Source organism: Coffea arabica, chromosome 3c (assembly GCF_036785885.1).
Source record: "Coffea arabica cultivar ET-39 chromosome 3c, Coffea Arabica ET-39 HiFi, whole genome shotgun sequence".
NCBI lineage: Eukaryota > Viridiplantae > Streptophyta > Magnoliopsida > Gentianales > Rubiaceae > Coffea > Coffea arabica.
In genome coordinates, this window is record NC_092314.1 from 17,084,554 (window position 1) to 17,096,972 (window position 12,419).

The 12,419-nt window shown below is 34.3% G+C and overlaps 1 non-coding gene across 1 annotated transcript; it reads left to right on the forward strand.

Moving 5' to 3' along the window:
• The first annotated feature begins 709 nt into the window (after positions 1-709).
• LOC140038203 (small nucleolar RNA R71) lies at positions 710-816 on the forward strand. The gene has a single exon (XR_011841998.1). It is a non-coding gene; the product is annotated as a small nucleolar RNA R71 (small nucleolar RNA).
• Positions 817-12,419: the final 11,603 nt, after the last annotated feature.

A 12,419-nucleotide genomic window follows, 5' to 3' on the forward strand; every position in this document is an offset into this window, starting at 1 on the left:
ACCTCCGTTTTACTAGGTAATTCTCCTTGATTTCGATTATTCAAAGAACTAACAATTTGACCAATTTGGATATCTACATTCCTGTACATTGTAGTGAGTTGGTCCAATTTTCCTTCTACTCGCTCAAATCTGTCCGAAGTAACTTTTGCTAGTTTTTCCACTGCCATCTCCCAACCAGGTTTAGTTTCAGCTTGTTGTAGCCTTGATTGAAATCCTGGTGGATTGGGCTGGCCTTGGTTGATTTCCTTGATCCTTCCATTCAAAGTTTGGATAATTTCTCCACCCTGGATTGTAAGTATTCGAGTAGGGGTTATTTTGAGCATTACGATTGTAATTATTGATGAATTGTACCTGCTTGGAATCAACACACTCATTAGTATTATGTTCACCTCCATATATAGAACAACACGCTACATGTGCATTAGATGAACTTGGACCAATTCCACCTTATCTACTTAGCAACTTCATCACATTATTCATTTGAGCACTCAGCATATTGAGAGTGTCCATTTCTATTATACCTGCGTGACGTCTTGTATTACCTCTCTCATTAGCCCATTGGTAGTTATTTGCGGCCATTTCTTCTATCAAATTTTGAGCTTTTTGGGGTGATTTTTCCATTAAAGCTCCACCTGCAGCTGCATCAATCATAGTTTTAGTAGAAAAAACTAAACCATTATAAAAGGTTTGTACGATTAACCACTCCGGCAGTCCATGATGTGGACATTTCCGAAGCAAATCTCTAAACCTTTTCCATGCCTCATATAATGATTCACTTTCCAATTGGCTAAAACTAGTGATATCCATTCTTAGTTTAGCAGTCTTACCTGGTGGAAAATACTTATTCAATAATACTATTGATAAATCATCCCATCCGGTGAAAGTATTAGGAGCATGAGAGTGTAGCCAAAGTTTGACGTTATCTCTCAATGAAAATGGGAACAATCTTAGCCTTATAGTATCATCACTAACTCTATTCATTTTAATTGTATCACAAATTTTAAAAAATGTAGCTAAGTGTGAATTAGGATCTTCTACTGCATTACCTCCAAATTGAGATTGTTGAACCATTTGGATAAGAGATGATTTAATCTCAAAATTGTTAGCATTTACCGAAGGCCTTGCTATGCTCGTTTGAGATCCTTGTGTTCCCGGTAGAGCAAAATCTCGTAGAACTCGCCTATTTGCTTCGTTTTCTGCCATTTTTTCTTCAAATGGAAGCTCTATTAATATTTCCTCTATTGGTTGCCAAATCTCTTGTTCCTCTTGCTGTGGTGTGTTCCTCCTTTGTCTATGTAGTGTCCTCTCAATCTCTGGATCGAAAAGTGCAATTTCTCGAAACACCTGGTGCATACACTACAAATAGAAATAATAGATATTATGCAACTTCAATTGTCAAAATTTGATTACAATGTAGGATTAAATATAATCAGCTCAACTAATAAAAATAAAAGCTGTCTAAATTAATAAAGATGATTAGGCTCTAATATTGCCGCTCCATGGCAACGGCGCCAAAAACTTGACGCAATTTTTATATCAATGCAAGTTTAAATCCGATTTTATACCCGTTGACTACAAGTATACAGGCCAAAATTATAATGTAGGGTATGTATCGGGTCGATCCTACGAGAAGCAAATTAAACAAGTACTAGACCCTTATTTTTCTCTACTATTTAGACTTATAATAAATCTGAGCAAGAAAATTATAATGTTATTGTCTACAAATCTGGTTTAATCAATACTAAATGCAAATGGAGAAATTTCACTAAAGATTGAATCAAGAGATGTAGATTCCACTTATGGCATAAACAACATAAATGAATAGATTTACCTCTTGTTATTTTTTTGTTTAACCAGGGATTCATTTCCAATATTACAAAATCTCATTTTCATGATGAAATGGCCTAGAGCAAAATAGTTTTCCCTATTTTTATGGTGAAATACTACTACTACTCTGTTTTCTTTCATGAAATGTTAGAAAAATCCACTTAAGTGTATATCTATTTTCATGAACATACAACTTAAGCTCTACTCATGTGTTTCCATTATTACCACCAATTCTTATTGAACAATAACAACTATAACATGCTATTGGTGATCAATCAATAACAAGTAATCACAGCTACACAAGTAGACAAGTTAATACGAGATATAACAAGTGTAAATCACATTCAATTATTATTATTTAGCCATAAGTTTCATCTACTTCCTAGATTAAGGAGTTTAGCTACTCATGAATGATTTAACAATCAAACTCACAAGTTTATTAATGCAAAACATCATGAAGTACAAGTACAAAAAAGATAAAAGTAAGCTTAGCCAATTGATGGTGAAGCCCTCAAATTCTACTATGTTCTTGCACAAGATGATTACAAGTGAAAACTCCAAATGCTTCTCCAAGAACTCTTAGCTAGAGAGAAACTAGTTACAAGAAGGAAAACTAGCTACGTAGGTGCCCCTGGCTTCTTCCCTGTGTTTCTGCATAAAAAGTGGTAGAAAGTCTACTCCTCTCACTTCATAATTTTCTCCACTCAGATTTTGTAAAAAGAAGTCAAAGATATGATGTTTCCTTTTTGTCTACAACTCATTTGGTCTTCTCTTTTGTTGCAGAAGCATGTGCCACCGATTTCTGTCCCTCAAAATAGCTGGAAAAGTTGTGAGAAAGGTAAAGGAAAACGGCTGTGCCACTTGCTGAAGAGAGAGACAGATCCGAGACTCGGATCCGAGGGTTGAATATGGATCCGAGCTCAGATCTTTAGGATCCGAGGCCTTTCTCTGATGGATCCGAGCTCGGATCGTTTGTACTCGGATACACTGCTCCAGAAGTACAGACGAGGGATCGGATCGGTCCTTATTCTCACGGATCCGAGTTCGGATCCGTGCTGGTATTTTCCAGTTTTTCACTTCTTTTCCTTTTTCTTCATTTTTGCTCCTAATTTCTTGTTTACTTTATCCTCTGGACAATCCTTACACTTCTGTTAGCTCATACATGAATTTCATACATCGATATCCTTCACAATTTCACAAAATTAACGCATTAATCCACTCATTTATCTAGTTTTGAACACTTAAATAATATTTAATCAATTATCACCAAAAGAGTTCAAATATGGCTTTAATCTTCTCAAAACATACCAAAAGTTCATGCCAAACTTGTACAAAATATACATTAAATATTCACTTATCAGAGGTGCAGGTCATCTAGTGCCACTCAACAAGCCAAGCAAAGTTTTGGCTCTCATCCATTCTTTCTTGTCTGGCAAAAATCTCTCTATCCATTGCTGAATTACAAAAGAAGTCTACCAACATTTTCCTCATTTTGGCACGTGCACCTTTGTTCAGACATATAAAAAATAAGCACCCCTATGATGGAGCATACAAAGCATTAATCTTTACAAATACATCCCCTTTGAATCTGATATCCTGCATTCTCCAACTCAAAGAAATAGTAGTATGATTCTTTTATCACTAAAAGCTAATTTTCTTGTAGAACTTTAAGATTTTCTCAAGCGGGAAATCATGATGATTACTATGATTATAAAGGACTACTGGAATATTGTGATGACCTAGAAAAATTATTTTTTCACCTCCCAACTATTTGCATTTCTATTTAAATTATATTGTTGTAAAATTTGCATTCATTAAGTGATTTACTTGTTAATTGATAAATGAGTTTCTTTTACTTGCTTATTTTAACCTTCGAGTGATTAATTTCTTGAAAATTGTTAATTTCATGACTTATTAGTGAATTTGGCCAAAACCCTAAAAGAATGTAAGTAGAGATATTAGTGAAGTTAAGAAAGATTTTGAGAGTTAAAAAAAGTTAGAAAAACTAAGGATTGTTAGTAAGAAAGCTTAAGTGGAGGACACTATTTGGGGCACTATTCAAAGTTGACTTAGAGAAATCTTCTTGCGGCTTGTATATTAGTTCCAAAAGCAACCCAAAGCCTTCATTTCTTCTTCTTGGGTGGCCGAAAATAGAGAGAGGAAGAGAGAGTGAGAGATTTCAAATTTTCTTGAGATTCTTGAAGATCCAAGCTACCCTTTCATCAATCTACTTGAAACTTTGGAAGATCTTGAGAGAAGAAGGCTCCTAGGAGTGGATCTTTCTATCTTCTTGGTTTAATCCTGCTAGGGTTTGAAATTTTGAAGAGGTAAGTGGCTAATCTACTTCATTCTTTAACTTTTCAAGCAATTTTGGACTAGATCTTAGTGGATTTATGGTATTTATGGAAAACCTATTGTGGATTTGAAAGTTTTATGGAAATTTAGTATTAGATACTTTAATAATCTTGGTTTACTTTAATCTTGGTATGTTTGGCTAGAAATTGATGGATTCTCGTCTCTTGAGATCCTAGGGTTAATGATTGATAAAACCCTTGAGGATTTGAGTGTGATTTATGATAGATTCTTGTCTCTTGAGATTCTAGGGTTAATGATTGATGAAACCCTTGAGAATTTGAGTGTGATTTATGGTGATTGTTGGTGAAAATTGAAGATTATGTATGCTGAAATTTTTGGTTTAGATGGCCAATTATCATGGACAAAATTTTCAGCTTTACCTTCCTTGAATTTGAGGCTTGTTTGTACACTTGAGTTGGAATTTTTTTTAGGAAATTGATGCTACTTGATTCTATGTATGTTGGTTGAAGCATGTTCAAAAATTTGTAGCAAAATGAAGTGGTAATGTGGGTTATCTTGTTGGAACAAGTAAGGTTGCAAAAAGCTGAAAAATGGCATAAGATTGGCTGAATTTGTGAGCTAAAATTCCAACTTTAATTTTTCTATTTTAAAAACTGTTTTGGGTGGAATTTAGCTCAAAATGCTCTATTGGAATTTGATCTTGGTATGTATAATGATTTTGGATAAAAAATTTGAAGTTAAAAGGGAGGAAAGTAAGATTTTCTCCAAAGTTTAGTGGTTGACAACTTTATAAATTGATTTGACTTTGGATCTTTGTTTTAATGGAGTTTTGGTTGGTTTAGTTCAAGAAACCTTATTAAACTATGATCCTTGTTTATAAGATGATTTTGGGACAAAAATTACGAATGTAAGTATTTGAAAAATGGACTTTTGCTATGAATTGCTTGCTAGAAAACTTGTGGGAGTGGAAAACCTTGTTCAAACTAAACGAAATGCTTTGGTCCGATTGGAAAGTTGTAATCTTTTGCTTGAATTGTCGATTTGAAATCTTGAATGAATTGAAGTGTCTAGGACACTAAAGTCGACTAATTTGAAAGCAAAGTTTTCGTGCTTAAGTGAATTGATTTGGTGAATACTAAAGATTCACTTATATGTTGCATTTATCTGTCAAGGTTGCAAACTGAACGTGCAGGCTATCCTTCTATGGACGCTTAAGTGCTTTTGGTGAGTGTTTTAAGTGCATGGTAACACTATATAAATGTTTGATATGTTAATGAGTTTAAGAATGATATGACTATGAACTGTCATTCTTTTGAACTTGTTCATGAACGGGCGAGTGTGTACTTTATCACACTCGATCCTACTGAATTGTTATTATTACAAGCAAACGTGACATGATATTATTGATACATAGGGGCCCCAAAAACCCAACGGCTAGTTATTCGAGGTTGAGCCAACAAGGGTTTGGTCAACTCGATTAGCAAACCTTAGGTAATGTATATTTGTTGGATCAATACTGTCTTGGGTATATTCGAGTAATACCAATTCTTGAAATTTTGTTGGCGCGTGGGCCTGGTAGGGGGTGAAAGGTGGATGGAGTGGCATGAAGTGGTGATTCTACATGGACATGAAAGTTGATGGAGTGTCAACTACTTGAATTACTGACTGATTAAGTGTCAGTGCTTAGTATCCTTCATGATTGATATATTGATTTTAATGATGTGCTTATATGATACCTCTTGTTTATGATTCTGGTCGACTTAAAATGTGAAATCATTGCTTTCTTAAATTGCATGTCTTTCTTAGACCTCACTGGATGCAAGCTCATACCTTTCCTTTTGTTTTCCTTAGCAGGGTTGGATCGTAATTCGAGGCATTAGCACTTAGCTTTTGTTTTAGCTAGACTAAGTGTTTAGGGTACTACATTATTTTGAATGGGAATTTTAAGCTTAAACCCTCTTTTGTATTTTGAGTTGCTTTGATAGACAACTATATATAGCAGTTGTATTTGGCATATTTTGTGGTAAGGTTGGACATTGGGTTTGATTTTGTGATTTATTATCGAGTCTTGGCAAGAGTTGGGTAGGCGGCCCGCTAATACGTTTGGGTACCCCCTTAGGAGAGGTGGAGTCGTCACAAATATGCTTGGATCCATGTAGTAAAATCAGATCAAGAGTATAGAAAAGCTAAAAAAGTATGTTACTTTAAAATCCATGATTGGACACCAAAGTGCAACAAAGCAGCGCGTGAGGTGTTCGAGAGATAAAATGAGATTAACATCTGCAATATTTATGCTCTTGCTTATCTACTCAAGAGCACCTCTTCTTTTGCTAGCAGTATTGGCTGTGACTATGAGCTTTCTTATTCTCAAGTGATCCCATATTTTCTATCAATTAACTGCATTTCCATAACCTAATACATATGATACATCTAAATGCATGTTGTGCTTGAAGTTTTTGGAATGTATTATTATCAGGGACAAAGTATGGGAAGGATAAGATTTGTCCTAGGGGGTTATGACCGATGCTACTCCAAATATGCAGAAGAGTATTTCAGCATAATAGACATTCAAACTACAATTCATGCCAACAGTGGAGGAGGGAAATCCATAGTGAAATGGGGAGTCTATCGGTAAATTATTATTAAAACATTTGTCTTTAGGTTTCCAACAACTGTATTAAGTTCACTATTAATTGTCTTTACATGTTCACTCACAGAAATAATAACCAATTGACTAATGATACCTAATCATGTTTTCATTTCTATGACTCTGTGTCAGTGATTCTGTGTTCAGGACATACAAAGATAGTTCCCTTCTATCCTACCTGTATATAGGAAACTCATAAAAGGCAACCTCAAAATTTGGATTTATAGGTACCTAGTCCTGCCTTTTATTTACTTGTGTTCTTAGGTTTTATGGTTTCCATAATTTGCCAATTATTACTCCAATGCAGCTACATCAAAGAAAGAACTAGGGATTTCAGATAAGCCCATGTAACAACTATGTATAAAGCAATTAGCATTCATATAGGTATAGTCAAGGTTCAGAATAAGTTTCTCATATAGGTATAGAATATCTAACCAATTTGGCTAAACATGGTGCATTTTTTCTCTTGAAATCAATTTGATGAAATAATTACATTTTGTAAAGTTTACTAATATAGCAAGCTACTCATATAAGATGGTTGTCAACATTATAATTCTGTACTTAATTAGAGCAATGGTATACAAATTTAGAAGTACCCACAGTCTGTGACGACCTCACCCCCCTAGCGCATACCCAAGAATTTGGCGGACCGCCTACCCAACTCTCATTAGGATGCACTACATTCACTGCAATCAATTCTCAAAATAACCGTTCAAACCTCCATATGAGCACTGGAGTTCTACAATTCAAGCTTAATTGCAAACCAAAAGTGAAACATAGGGTATATTACCAAAATATCAAAATAAAATCTATCTGCCAAAATACATGTATAAGAGAGTCATTACATTCAAGTTCAAACTTATCCACTCCGAGTCTCCACTCCTGCAAGTAAAACAAATCTAGGGGGGAAGGGAGAGTTAAAGCTCAGTGAGGTTTTATTTTCTAAAAAAAAAATAAGTATCTAGCAAGCAATCCAAACAGTTAAATCATGAGAACATCTCATTTAACGATTCAAGCAGTCAGGAAGTAAATGTTCAAACATTTAAAGATTTGAAATCGTTCAAACCATTTCAAGAGTAACAAACATTCGAGCGCTCACTTGGAGCCATTCATTCAGTCATTTAGTCTCCACCATTCAGTCATTCATTGCATTCCATCCACTGGCCAATTCACTAGCCAATTCTCTACTTGACTTCATAGTCATACTCGAGTATACCAAAACAGTGACCCATGGTTACCAACCTACTTGCCCGAGTCCACTTCTAGCTCGAATAGACTAGCGACGAAGGGCAAGGGCCCATCTCAGCCAATGGTTTACATTCATGCACAAATAACATGTACAAGTAACATTCAGTCATTTGTTCATTGAAAATTTCACATTTAGTTAGATCAAGTGCGATAAAGTACACACTCGTCTATCAATCATAAAAAAATCTTTGAAAATACATTTAACAGTCGAATAAGCCAATAACAGCACAATAAAGGCATTTAATTCACAAACACAATGAACACTCTCCACTTGACCTCACCAATTGGTCACCCTGATTCTTCCTCTAGAACATTCTCAAGTCCTTTGATCATGTAATCCATCAAAAGTCTAGCCAATTAAAGCCAAGATGACGAGAAAACATGAGATTCAAAACTTCAGTTAGCAACCATAGAAACTATAAGTTTAACCCTAATATTAGAAGACCAAAAGGGGCCATGGTTTCTTGTTTAAATGACGTTCTTATCAAGTTCAAATTAAGTGAAATATTTCATGCCTGCTAAGGTTAACACATCACTAAGTATTTCAAATCAAAATATGCAGGATTTAACCAAAGAAAGTTAGGTTTAAAATCTAGAAAAGTTTTCCAAAGCTTTCCAAGTTCCACTCAATCCATTTGATAAATTTCCTAGCTTTGGTGACATTTTTTGAAAAGGTATAACTTGAGTTTCGTAGGTCAAAAAATCAGAAATCTTACACCATTAGAAAATAGACTCGAAGCACTAACAGGCTTTAGAAGACATCTTCATGAAATTCAGCTCATAGATTAGTCAAATTTCAGTTTAAAAATCACTGCTATCACAAGTGTAGAAACAGAACAGTCATGATTTTCAAGAAACTTTACAGATTTACTGGTATTTATAGAAATTGAACAAAATCCTGAATTTTATACTGTCTGAAGCTCTATGAGTCTAGTTTCAAATGTAACAAACGGAACTCAATTCAGACTTTTCTATACGAATTTATATCCAATATCACAAAACTGCACTGAGCTTCCTGTGAAAATTTTTCAGCAAGCAAATAGTTTGGAAAACTTTCTTAAACCTCTTTGTTTTGGCTCAAAATCAGCATACATATGAAGATTAAGGTTTAAGAAAGTATCTTAAGCAAAAACCTTGCCAAAATCACCATAAAATTCTGGAAAGTAAAGCTGAAAAATCTCTCTCTCCTAATCGGCCAACTCTAGCAGAAATTTCAGCAAATTTTTCCCAAGTTTTACCAACAAAACTTCCAACTTCCAACCTTAATTCCATGGCAAATACACAATATATCTTATCCAATATGTCATGAGTTATATAGCAGGTATTCTTAGCAAAGAATTTCATCACAATTGCAAATATAAAAGTTTACCCTAGACTATCACTTCATGCATGAAAATCAGCCATCAATAACTTAGAAAACGAAAAAAATCTTCCATAAAGTCTTTCCTTTTTGCTGACAAAACTTCATATGCTAAGTATAAGAAAAGAAAGATAGATTGTCTAGCAAATTTACCTCTTGTTTTCCCCAAACTCAAGATGAAAAGCAACCAAGAAGTACCAAGAGTTTCTTCCTCCAAGAACTCCTCCAATAGCTTCCTCCCAAGCTTGATTCAAGATTTGATGGAGTAGATTTAGGTTTCTCTCTTGTTTTCTCACTAAATAGGCAAGGAATCAAGGTTAGGAATGGAGTTATTTTCTCTCCCTTTTCTCCCCAAATTTCATCCAGCCTAGGCACAAGAAAAAGAAATGTTTGTTTGGTGAAATGGAAGCTTAGTTATAAGAGAATTAGTCTTGGTCTTGGTCAACCCTAGTTAGATGATTGACAAGTGGCAAGAAACAAGTGATATCTATCTAATTGCCTCCAAATATCTCTCTTTCTCCTAATTATCTATTAACACCTCTATTCCCACAATTTCATTTGCACAAAACTCCCTCTAATCCTCCAAAGTTTTCGCACGCATCTCACTAGTCCATCTCACTAGTATCATGCACTATAAAATTTAACATACATCGAATGAAACATGCACCAAGTAAAATAAGAAAATAGGACAAAATCATGATTCAACTAATAAAACAACCAAGAATTCAAGACAAGTAAATGAAAATCAAAGAAAATATGTAACTAACTATCGGGTCACAACACACCTTGCAAACATCTAAAAGTGAGCAAAAATGAACAAAACTTTTTTTCCTTGGTCAAAGCTAGGGTTTGAAATCTCTTGTATTAAAAATCTCATTCTTTCCATAAATATGTCATGTCACAAAACGTTAGGCAATCAATTAAAAGAAGCAATAAGGTACAACAGTCCGTTATCATTCACTATATATACAAGCAAGCCAAATTGAAAGGTATGAAAATTTTGGGTCCTCACACAATCTTTATGAATTAAAGGATTCTTGCTAGTGCAAAGATTCTTTCTTTTATCCTAGCTAGTTTAAAGCATGAAGAAGGAATTGAATTGTATCCAACTAAGGTTGTTATAATTGTACCTGTTCTTCATTGGTGCATGTTGCTGATTCATTCAGCTAGCTAAGATTGTTTCTATACAATGCTTGCATGTTGGAGGGAGGATAGTGGAGCATGAAGGATTGACACTTGTCACTGTAAGATAAGCAAGCCATCTAGTACCTCTCAACAAGCCAAGTAAAGCTTTGGCTCTCATCCATTCTTTCTAAAACAAGCACCCCTATGATGGAGCATGCAAAACATTAATCTTTACAAATACACCCCCTTTGAATCTGATATCTTGCATTCTTTAGCTCAAAGAAATAGTAGTATGAATTAGTTCTTGAATCCCAAGTCTTGGTTGATCTACAAATGCAAATGTATTCCATTGCTGTCAGTTTTATCTTCTCTATTGTTCCTCTAAATTGTTTCTGCATGTTGGTTGTTGGAGGAGAGTACATGAACAACTTCTGATCTTCAAGTTAACCACCTTGAATTTGATAGCTACTAAAAAATCCGGTAGGACTGAGGTGCGTAGAATGCTCTCTTTAAAACAATACACGCTCCTATGGTATTTTTTTAAATCGATGCAGAAGGTCTAGTGTACCGCCACCAGGATACAACAGCCCAACTCTGTTGTTGTTACTTCCCTTTGATCTACACAACCAAGAGAAGTAGAAACTTCCCAATATCTTACTTTGCCCAAAAAAATCAGAATAAGGGAGAAACAAATAAGTGTAGGGAAAAATAATATTTAGAATAGTCTTTTTTTTGGAGAGAAGTGTATCAGAAATTCTCTAAAGGACTTCACTATTTATAGGCTACAAAAACCTTTACAAAATAGGTTGAATGTCCAAGTTCAATGTATAATACTCCCTCCCTTTTTTTATAACTGACGTTTAAGAAATTTGCTCTTAAGTACTTTTATCTGTCGTTGTATTATCCCCATGTAGTATTAATTATTTTTTCACAATTTTACCCTTTCATCTCTCTTTACCATTACAGGGCTCTTAATTACTACTCCTAGTAATTATTACTTCTCTCTTTGCTTTTGGCCTAGTAAAACAGCACCATTTAATACTCTAGTGAGAAAAAACATGAGTGAATTCGACAATTAATGAGGGTACAAAAGGAAAGTAGTGTATAGATTTAAACAATGAAAAACTTTTCTTAATTGGTGTGCAAAATCTTAAACGTCAGTTATAAAAAAAGGGAGGGAGTAGTTTTTTATTTCATACCAAATTGTAGTTAATTTGTAGAATTTGTAAATTGATTCATATTTAAATGGCTTATAAAGACTCAATAATTCTTTATTTGACCAAATAATACATTAGTAACTCTTACTCAAATAATTGTAAAATAAATTTATTCAAAATGTATTGCACTCCCAACATTATAATTTCCATAACTCTCAAATAAATTATTATGCTCCTTGTAAAGATTTAGTCAAGGAAAAATTAAGAACATTCCCCCACTTATTGTAATAAAATCTGAAAGAGATAAAAAAATTTGGGCAAAGTGAGAACATCATGCATAATGAAAGTGACATTGCCTTGAAACCTTCATTTAGTGTTTCCATAATCCCCATATTCGAGTCAAAGTGGACTAAAGCCTAGAAATTAAGACTACTTTAAGATATGTAAGATTATGTCACACACATGATATTCAAGATATTAATTAACAAGTTTCTTAAGCCAGCACATTACGGCCTTATGCTTTATCTGAGATTCATGAGCGCTTTAGAGAATTAGCTAAATTCTCATAGGAAGCAGTCTTGACTTCGACATTCATATAGGTGATTTTATCAAGAATACCTCTATAATTTAGGCATCCCACCCATAAAGGGCTATAGAACTCATTACAAGATTTATATCAAATCTTAACCTTATCTTCGCCATAGAATTACAAGCATGCTTTACACCATAGGGAGGGATT